General features: G+C 35.9%; 1 long non-coding RNA gene across 2 annotated transcripts; it reads left to right on the forward strand.

The window, feature by feature from the left end:
• The first annotated feature begins 286 nt into the window (after nucleotides 1–286).
• On the forward strand, nucleotides 287–10,475 carry LOC116784488. Of its 2 annotated transcripts, XR_004356091.1 has the most exons (4): nucleotides 287–403; nucleotides 1,227–1,317; nucleotides 9,382–9,572; nucleotides 10,296–10,475. It is a non-coding gene; the product is annotated as an uncharacterized LOC116784488 (long non-coding RNA). The 2 variants fall into 2 exon arrangements; XR_004356092.1 differs by lacking the exons at nucleotides 9,382–9,572; nucleotides 10,296–10,475 and adding an exon at nucleotides 6,755–6,884.
• The last annotated feature ends 964 nt before the right edge of the window (nucleotides 10,476–11,439 follow it).

Raw genomic sequence — 11,439 nt, forward strand, 5'->3', positions numbered from 1 at the left:
AAAAAACTAGAAGTCTTTTGTCCTTAAGGAGGGATTTCCTTTAGGACAGTGATAAAAGTGTATTTTCTTTTCTTTTATTTTTTTCCTTGTCTGATTAATTAAGAATGGGTAAATGACCAAGAAACAGACATTGTAACTCTTCCTAGACAGAGGGATCATTTATGAATGCAGCATTTTACATTATTCTTCTAAATGGAGGAACATAAAAACAAATGAATGAATTCACATTATAAAAAGTAACCATCCTAGCAGAGAACCTGTATGGTTTACTATGCTTGAGGATATACATGGAATGGATGGTTCTATACTGATATATTCCTAATAATAATAGTTTTAAAATTAACTCAAAAATTTTTAAAAAATCCCACAGCATCTGCCATAAAATAATTCTGAGAAAATATAAGTAAGTACTTGTAACATTCACAGAAAGATTACATTAGAAGGGTGAGCTTCTAGATGAGTCAGAGCTAGCCAAGTGGTAAAATAGTTTAGTATTTTGAAGCTTGAAATGGGTTCAGGTTTTAAAGATTTTTGAACCATCAATAGACTGATTCAAAACATCATATTTTGTCTTTTTTAAGTGAACTTATTTTTTTTCAAATCTCCTCTAGTACAAAACTTGTCTGTGTTGCTTTTTATGTATCATAAATGTTATTAGAGTAGCTTAATCAATTTGATGCCAAAGCTTATCCAAGCTTTACTGGTGCCTCCAACTGGAGTATTGAATGTTTTGGTACAAAACATTTCTTTGGTACAAAGGGTTCAGCGACAGCATACGATTTCATACTTACAGCTCAGTCTTTTAATCAGCTGTACTTCAGAACTGTACAAGTAGAATAAAATTTTCTGCTGTTTTAAAATGTCACAAATGCATATGAAGATAATTACTTGCACAGCTAATAGACTGGTTTAGTATCTTCTCTGTAGATTGTTTTCTGGCTATAGAATAGTCCTGTCAAAGTTTAATCCTTTGCAGTATACAATTTTAATCAAATGCATAGAACTGCTAATATTTCAAATATTATGATATGTGTACTGAGACAGAAATGTGTAGCTTGTTGAATAAGCCATCTAAAATTACTTGGCTCTCTGAAATGATTTGACAATTTCAGTAAAAAATGGGGGGGTTAATATTTTTGATAATTAATAATTAATAATTAATAATTTTGATTTTGTTTTTTGTTTGATTTAGATATTTGGGTAATTGGGTTTTTTTCTTAATTAAGCAAGGTGAGCCAATTCAACAATACTCATCTTGGTTGAGGGATATCTGTGATTACCCAACCTATAGCGACTGTTAAGAGGGAAGGTTTTGAGGTATGGCTTTCTCTTCTCTATGTTTTTTAAAATAGCCATTTTATTAGGTGTTAATTTTAGTCTCCAATATGATAACTTCTGATTACGATACTGATTTTCTATAAAAGCAGTTTGGTCACAGAAATCAGTTTCATGATTCTGATTCTCAGTGTCCAGCTGCATACCTTTATTCCCTACCTTTACAGACAAGCCGTAGTCTGTCTTGTCTTTACCCTTCAGGGATTGTACCTACAGAAACAAAACTGGGCTAACAAACATATGTATCAAGAAAGTATTTAACAACTTAAGTACCTCTACTCACTAGAGCATTAATTTATTTTCCCAAGCTTACATCTTAGTGATAGATACAAAAACTGTAATAGATGTTTTTCTCATACCGGACACAAAATAAGAATTTCAATAGAACTGAAAACTCCCTCTCTGCCAGCTCTTATCTTTTCCCTTTTTGCGTTGCAATTGATTATGCAGATGTAAGGAAAGAATGCAACGTGATGTCCACAGTCTCCTCAAGCAGCATCTCTGAGTGCTGTTAGTTTTCTCTTCCTCTGAGGTGCAATCCTATTGAGTGATGTATAGACAAGCACGTCAAAATCTAACACATACGTGGGCTAGATTCATTATGTTTTCCACCTTTTGCTTCTTGTCAGTTTGATCTCTACTGGAGGGACCATAGAAGCCACTTATCATTCTTGTTGCCAAAGGGCATCTACGCTGTTCATTTACTCAGCCTTGCAGAGATATATTTAACTTGTTAAAATTAACAAAATAGCTGCTGTCTGGACATAATTTGTAGAAATAAATATAAGTTTTGTCACTGTGCACTCATGGATATGTACACTCATGGGTAGTAATGTAGATCTAATACTCAAAACATTTATTTTCAGACAACTGACAAAGTTGGTATGGTAAAGATAATCTTTTCAGCCAGATTCCTCTTAATATATTTTGAAAACACTTACAGACAGCCTGAAGAGGAAAAGTGTATTTCACACAAGCTTTTAACATTTGTTTTTGTTCTCTGATTGAGAATGAAACAAAATATATCAAAATGCACTACAATAAAATTTCTGTGCCTGTGTTCCATGGAAACAGTACATGAAACCATTGAACGTATTATCTTTTTTAAAAATATGTAGTTGACCTCATCACATGAAAGGAAACAAATGGAATGGAAAAGGATGATAACACCTTGCTACAGTGAACTCACAAGACTCAGACTTTTAAGAAAAACGAAAATTAACGTCATGGAGGTTACACCATGATGTACCATACATGATAGCACAAATCCAGCACTAGATTTTGAGAGGTGGGGTGAGGTTTTTTCACCAAGTAAATAGATGTTTCTTCTGAATTTTGGTGTAAGTACTTCATGGGCTATAAAAAGAGAAAGACACTACTTCAGTATTTTAAGTATTGTCACAATTTAAATATTTTTTATTCAGTCTTCATATTTTATGTTGCACTGTGATAAGTTGTTTTGAAGGGAAACATGACATATTTAATCCAGAAAACATTGAAAAAGAATATTGCAGAAATGCCTAACTACTTACCATTTCTCCTGTGAAACAAATTTTTTATAAAATCACCATGGTGTCAAAGGTACATTTTTCTTTTCAAAGATCTCTATTATCATCTATACAACAAGGTCTGCACACAAAGGAAGCTATAACACATTTTGAAAGAATCCTTAGTGCCTCAAAAGAAAAATGTTACTACAATACAGCACTAATTTTCATTCATTTTCATTTTACTATAACCTTTAAAACACCCTTCAGAGAAATTGATTCTAGAGCCTTCACACAGATACTTCAACAAAAACATTTTCCATATCAACTGGTATTTAGAACTGAAATTCTCCAGTTAAGCAACAGCATGAACCAGAGGACTTCTCTTGACAGGGACAAAATGCAGAATCACAGAATCACTTATTTTGAAAAGAACCTTTAAGATCAAGTCCAACCATTAATCTAACACTGCCAGGTCCACCACTAAACTGACTCTCTCACTGACACATCTACATGTCTTTTAAATACCTCCCAGGATGGTGACTCCACCACTTCCCTGGGCAGCCTGTTCCAATGCTTGACAACCCTTTCAGTGAAGATATTTTTATCTAATATCCAATCTAAACCTACCAAGGAGAACTTGAGGCCATTTCGTCTCATCCTATCCCTTTCACCTGGGAGAAGAGGCCAACCCTCACCTTTCTAGAACCTCCTTTCAGGTAGTTGCAGAGAGCAATAAAGTTTCCCCTGAGCCACCTTTCCTTCAGGCTAAACAACTCCCACTCCCTCAGCCACTCCTCATAAGACTTGTACTTTAGATTCTTCACCAGCTTTGTTGACTTTCTCTGGACACATTCCAGAATCCCAATGTCTTTCTAGCAATGAGGGGCCCAAAACTGAACACAGGATTAAAGGTACAGCCTCACCAGTGCTGAGTACAGGGGGATCACCTGGTCCTGCTGGCCACACAATTTCTGATACAAGCCATGAGACCATTGGCCTTCTTGGCCCCCTGGGCACATTGCTATGTCATGTTCAACTGACTGTTGACCAATACCTGCAAGTCCTTTTCTACCAGGCAGCTTTCCAGCCACTCCTCCCCAAACCTGTAGTGCTGTATGGGGTTACTGTGACCCAAGTACAGGACCTGTCCCTGTACCTTGTTGAACCTCATACAATCACCCTTGGTCTATTGATCCAGCCTGTCCAGATTGCTCTATGGAGCCTTCCTGCCCTCCAGCAGATCAACACTCACATGATTTTGTGATCACCACATCTCAGATGGCCTCCAAACATCACAACCATCACAAGTCTTCTCTGTTCGCAAAGAACAGGTCCAGCAAGGTCATTTCCCCAGTGGATTCTCTCACCAGCTGCGTCAGGAAGTTATCTGTCACACAGTACAGGAACCCTATTGACTGTTTCCACTCCACTGTATTCTATTTCCAGCAGATATTTGGTAAATTGAAGTTCCCCAAGTCAATGTGATTGAATTATTACCCTGCATATGTGTCAAAAAACTGCATGTTCCAATAGCAAGGGTGTTTGGCTCTCCCTTACATGAACAGATGATTACCAACAGCACAGAATTTCAGGATACTAATGCATTAAAATACATATAACCAACCAAACCCAACCCACAACCCTAAGCAGTTGACAGATTTTTGAAGATTAAAAAATAAAGGGAAAACCTATTTATTCACTTCTTGAGCTAGAGACATCTGGAAGGGAGAAAGGACAGTCCTCAATAGAAAACATCTCCATGACCATGAAAGCTTTCTGCAAAGAAGAACAGAAGGATTCCCAAAAGGGAATAGGAGTGTAACTGGGATGAATGGGGATTCTGGCTGAGGGTTTATGGAGTGCTGTTCCACAATAACAGATGATCAGAGTAAATGCTTTTTTGCTTGACTGGTACAATCCTGATAATTAAAACAATCTTCTTTCATGCAGAAAAGACAGTCCCCTTCACAGAAATTCAGACTTATTCAAGGAAATTAATTGACAAATGCTTAACATTTTATATGTTTAAATAACCAATTGTGAAATCCCGTTCCTTTGAAACAAGAACTTGCTGTAACTGAAATATCCAACTTACACCAGAACTGGAATTTGCAAGTGCATAGGAGGGTCTAGTGAAGAGGGGAATTCAATAACTTTCTTGGGGAAAATTTGCAAGTTCAACTCTTTTAATTCACCAGGCATTTATATACATGTTTTTAAAAAATGTAACTGACTTTTTTTGACCAAGAAGGATTTTTTAAATTCCTTTTTTGACTTTGACACATAATTCGTTAGTGTTATTTAAATACAAATTTTATATGTTCAGGATGATTACTGATGCTTTGTTTTCTACCAAGTTATCCCACTGGGCCATAATGTATGATTTAAGACCAGTCTGTTTAGACAGTTTTAGGATATATATAATCACACTAATTTATTCCAATTCTATTTGTTTCCTTGGAGGTTTCTCAAATACTTTCATGCATTTTACTTCTCTGTCTTTCCCTTCAAAGTCACAATGAATTCCCGTTAGAGGTATTGTAAGAATATATCCTCAGGGTTATGATTTATTCTTAGGCAGACTGACTAAAACTTAGTTTTCTTCTATCTCACTATTACTCAAGGGAGATTTCAAAATGTTCAGTCTCATTGGCTTAGATTCAAAGGGAATTTAGGAGCTAATGCATCTCAATACCTAATTTTTAAGCACTGGTCCCAAGGATGGGATCATTAAGATCCCTATATGATTCATTAGAGAAGTCAGACATCTTAAAATAAGCTACACAAAAAATGTGCATGCTAAAGAGGGATCTACATACACATTTAATTCTTCTTCTGTTTTGAGAAGATACAGCCTATGACTCTCACTTGTCCTGTCCCAGGGAACTGTTCTATCTCACCTATTCTGGACGCCAGGATGAACATATCAGATATGTATTGAAAATGTTTTCACTTTACATAGAGTAAGAGATACCACTCACTCAAGAAGGAGTAGGCTGCTAGATTTTAATCTTGTGATAAAAGCCTTCAAGAAAGGTGTGAGAAAGCCTGAAAGCTGTATTTTCCAAGATTTACCTTGACATTTCATTCACTGACTTCCATTTGTATCACAGATGCTTTGGTTATGTTTATGGTGGCAAACAGAATGGCCTAGGACTAACATGGCTATGATTAAATTTTCATTCGTCCCTCATACAGGAGGCCTTATCCATAGTGCTTGGCAGGAATACTCTTAGCTTTTTTCAAAAACTTTTGTTATTTTTTCTTCTTCAGACTACTTTGCACAACCTGCAAAGGCATTAGCAATCATGAAACAAAATGGTTAAAGAGTGTCAGATCCTCAACTTTATGTCCTGAATATTAAGTTTACTAGTATGACCTTTATGGCCTAGGATGAAATGCAAGACCTCCCGATTCTCAGGGGAAAGCATTGCTATTACACAACTGTTAAGAAGTGCTACATCTTATTTTCACTTTAGCCTGGCAAGTTTATTTCCCTAGAATAGGCGGTGGTGGGGGGACACATCACTCACTTTTGTGTAGAAAATAGATGTGAAGTTGATTTCCTGTAGAGAAGACCAAAAAATAACCCCAACCAACAAAAACAAACTAGCATTCTCACATTTTAGAGGAACAGTGTAATACAAAAGAGAAATTTTAAAGTGGGTTTGAGTAAAAGTCTTGACGAGAAAAAATCTGAGAAACGATTTTATGAATCCTAATGAGGCAAGGACAAGAGAAGTGAATCAAGCTATTCAGTTAAAACAGAATTTTTGGTCATATGCAAAGGCAGAAGGTCAATGCAGCAGATGAGGTTTTCAGGATCATAGTTCTGTGCTAATACCTCTTTTCTAGTGATTATAATTTTATTTTTTGTTAATTTATTCCATGATATCAGATTAGTATAAGCAGTGTCTTCCCTATTTCAGACTGATCTGTACTTTAGTCAGATCGAATGATTCCTTCTGATGTATGAACACATCCAAGTAGGAAAAGGATAAATGTGCATACATCTTGTGCTTTGATGCCATGATGGTCCTGCAGTGTCCAGGAACAAACAGGGAGTCCCACAAATAAAAGAGTCATAAACTGGACTGTCTTTGCTTGACTTGTAACCTGAATGACTCTGGTTTGTAAGGCAGCTACCTTTTTCAGGCGCAGCCAGGGTAAAGGAAGTATTAGATACCATGGGAAATGTTATATAGACAGTAACCCTAAACAGGCACACAGTGCATGCTCCGTTTCAGGAAGATACATGCAGAACATATATGCAAAAAAAAAAAAGGAAATATAACACGAAGACTGCTAATCAAAACCAGAAATACTGTGTGCATTGTAAAACCCTTGACTTAACATTTACAAAAAAGCCCACTGTGATTATAGTCTAATGTTAATGGAAACATTCATGTAATTCATATTTATGACCTTAGTGAGAACCAGCTCAACTTGTGTACAGATGGCCAGACATTTCCTGGGGAAATATTTTCACTGAAAAACATTTCAGTGGGTCTGAATGCTTTGATGACTCCTCTCAGGTTTGACTACATTTTGCCAAATCAAAGGCAAATCCTCCAGTCCTACCAGGCTGCTTCAGAGCAATCAATCTACTGCTGCCAAGTTTGGCAGGTCTGGGACTGATCAACCAGAATATTTCAAGAACAGAAAACCTGAAAGCTTTGACTGTCAAAAGCTGGGATAGGTTCACACAACTAATTTGTTCTGGGTCAATCTACATAATGGATTTGCCCTGGAATTACTGACCCTGGAAGCAGTTGGGTATGGTGTTTCCAGGTCTGGAATGATTGTCTGATAACTGAACAATTACAAGATCCTGTGGCTTGAGAGTCTACAGAATGGGTCTGATGGTCTTAATAAAACCTTCTCAAAGTCTGTGAGGCACGGTGCAGAAAAGCTCTGAAGGGCTCAGGTGGACTCTTAGACATAGCAAGCTGTATGCAAAATCCAGGACCTAAAAGCCCCCATGGGTTTTTCCATTCTGCCTTTTAATCTTGTCTGCATGGTGAAGCATTCTGAAGACTTCCAGAGCTGCTGAACAGTGCTACTTTGTCAATTCCTCTAGTCTAGTGTCTTAGGCTCAAATGTGGCACATTCAGAAATTCTTCTTTTATAGAAAGCTATATGCATATATATGTTTACATATACATATATATGTGATTATATATAGAAACACAGATACACATATAAATACATGTATATATGCACACACATATGTATACATATAAAAAGATATATGTATGTATGTATGTGTGTTTGAATTTAATTCCAGGAAGCAAGTCAGTCTCAGGGACCCAATGACAAGAAACCATTAAAAAGGGTAATCTCCACAAAATGTCACACTTATGGGAGCACCTAATGAATGCAGAAAAGCCATCAAGTAGTCTGTTCTATATAGCAATAGAGACACTACAATACAAAAGATGCCTTTATTTGTAAGAAAAGTAATGTTACAAAAGTAAAGAAAGCAGTCTGGAATAAGAAGAATACTTTCATTGTTATTCTCAGCTACATAGGTTTTAAAGGCCCGTTCTCTATTTTTTAATTATTTTTGCCCTTAAATTATTTTATTCTTGCAGTCAAACTTCAAATCAAATTTTAAAGGAACAATTCTCTGAGTTTTTGGTCACTTATCTCTTTTCTCTCTCTTGCCAGGGCACTCCATTTTTGAATTTAGCTGAATCAGCATGAATCCAACTGTGAACTGTAAAACAGTTTTGGAAAAGCACTCAGTATTTCATTTCAATGTTAGCACACAATGCCACCCAATATCAACCCCACAAAAGTATTATAGCATGAAAAGCAGATTTCTAAAGGTTTGCTTCCACATTTGACATGTGATTTTTATCTGACCCATTCAAACAACTCCTGCACAAAATGAGGAAATCAGTATTGTTAGGATTCTAAGTGTATTCACTACAGTTTCTACTTCTTTTAGTCCTTTTTTTCTAAAAAGCAATAAGAAGTTTCATTAGTTCTAAGAATTGAGTGTTAAACACTCGGTATCTGAAAAAAAGATAGCTTAAAATAAAAATTTTAAGTAAATTAAAACCAAACTGAAACACAACCAAAGAGAAAAAAAAAACCCCACCGCTGCTGACTCCTTGTATTCTGTTAATTGATGTCCTTTAATGAGTCTTAATTACTTAAAATGAACAAGAAAATCTGAAATACTTCTGCATTTCTGGAGTATTTTCATGATCTTTATATAAAGAAGTCTATTGCATTTATGGAAAAATACATATCTAGGTATGAGCAAGTTGTGCTGATGGATAATTGAAGAGCAAACAAGATTAATTAATTAATATTAGGCAACTCAGTAAGTTGGTGCCAAGCCAAAGAAATTGAAACCCCTTTATTTAATCCAGGTATAAAATCACTCTTTGGGAAATGGCAAAAACACAGCATCTTTGGTATCTCAAGGTGTAGGGATAGTTGAAACTTTGGAAGAATTTGTAACAGAAAGCTACAACTCATTTTGCTTAGGAAGACTGCAAAATGCCTTCTCAAAAAGGTCAGATTTTTTTTTTTCCTTTTGCAGAGGGAGTTGCAGAGAGAAAGCTGTGTTATCTCTCTCTGCTATGCTGGAGAGAGATAAGTCTCACAAACATGTACAGGGCCCCAGCAGCTGAGAGAAGGTGTGAAGGATAGGGAAGAGAAGACAGAAAGTCCTGGAGAGGACAGGGTCTTGCCTTTTCTCCCTGGTGCCCAGTGCTTCTACAGCACTGAGAGGTATTTGTAAGCTTTTTGTGCTCTGGCCTTCTAAATAAACTTTTTGAAAATTCATTGGTTGAACATATGTGAGATAGTGGGATAACTTCTTGGAAAAAAAAGCTGGGGATACAAGACCTGTCTTAACTGTTGTGGAATTTCTTGCTTCAGACAGACAGAAGATAATGAAAAAGATTTATTTTGCATTTAAAATAACAATAGAAGAAAGAGATGGAAGAAATACAGGATCCTCTGAAAAGTTTAGCAAAGATAGTTTAGCTCTGCATTGAAATATTTTGCCTTCTTTTAGATGAGTTTGATAAATGAACATTTAAAAAGTATGAGAAGTGACTTAGTGACCTTAAACTGGGACTTTCTGGCTGAAAAGTACCCACATTACTGAAAGTGCTTCAGACATACGGATGAAAGTAATCTGTAGACTAGTACATGTGTTCATACACTCTATTGCTATCCTATCCGAATGTCACAGTGCCACATGCACCAAAATGGGATCATGAAAATACACAAATGGCTCAGCTGATCTCATCTGGACTTAAAAGTTCAGATAGGCCTCACCTGCAGTAATATATTGTAAAATCCAAAGGAGATTGAGCCTACATATAAACAGTTACCTATAACTTCAGCTTCAAATCTGAAGTCGGAGGTAATATATCCAAAATAAAAAAGTATCATAAAGTTAATAGTTTGGACACTAAAGTTTTCTTTCATTACTTCTTTCCTCAGTGATGAAAGTAATAGTTGGTTTTGACCTCATGACAGCTCAGGAGACAGGTACCAGCCAAACAACACAGAGGATTTCATCGTTTTCATTTTAGGAAAACTGAAGGAAGATCACATGCTGGGCAGGAAAGCATGAAGATTGTTTGATAAGATTCCATTAAAGTGAGCTGACAGCAAGGTTAGAAGTGAACTGGGAAAACCTCACCTGGGTAATATCTGGGAAAGAAACAATCAGCTTGACATTTCACATTATCAAAATGAAAGTCAAGTGTTCCTTTTTAAAGGCAGTACATCCAATACTGGGGTCCATCTAATGCATTCTGACTGAAGAAATCATTTTCTTCCTGTGGTGAACATGACAGAAATAAAGTTCTAAAATCACACTAAATATTGTAAGTATTGCTGTAAGTGTGCTGTATCTTGCCTTGCTACATGATGATATTCAAAGACTCATTTAATGTTAAGCTAACTCCATTTTTGATTTTTTTTTTTAATTTAAATATTCTGTCATAGCCTCATTAGCATCTGATTACTAAGCAGTTAGTTAAGGAAAAGGACAAAGAAGGAAAATTAGATGCAACATTATAGGGCATATTTTCACCTTGATGAGCAAGAGAAACTCATTAGGGGTTACTGAAAGTCATATACATGCTTCAGAGGAATAATGTCCTCAAGGTATTTTGTAATTATTAAAATGTTAAAGAAACAATATCTATTTTTTATAGATAAAAGAGTAATTTGTCAATAACAGATAGGAATACATGTAAGGAAAAAACTACACAGACAGGAGAAATATAATTAGACAGTTAAGGAATTGCTTTTTTTGATGTGATGGAAGGAAAAAGGAATTGTAAGAATAAGATAACTGTAATTTGAAAGCTAAAATTTTTAAATGTATACAGAAATTACTAACAGTTTCTTCACTACTTGGCAGGGGTTTCTGAATGTTGTCTTCTATTCCTTTTTTGAAGGGAAGGAGGACGTGGGATTTGAAAGAAATAGTTGAGTATTGCTGAACACCAAACAAAATGCATATGTGATCTGACCAGGTACAAACTAAACCCTCTGGAAATGAAACAATACTGCATTAAGATTTCAAGCAGGAAAGGCACAGCCTCCATTAGCCATGTGTCTGGTGCTTCAGTGC

The sequence above is a fragment of the Chiroxiphia lanceolata genome, chromosome 3, assembly GCF_009829145.1.
Source record: "Chiroxiphia lanceolata isolate bChiLan1 chromosome 3, bChiLan1.pri, whole genome shotgun sequence".
Lineage (NCBI taxonomy): Eukaryota > Metazoa > Chordata > Aves > Passeriformes > Pipridae > Chiroxiphia > Chiroxiphia lanceolata.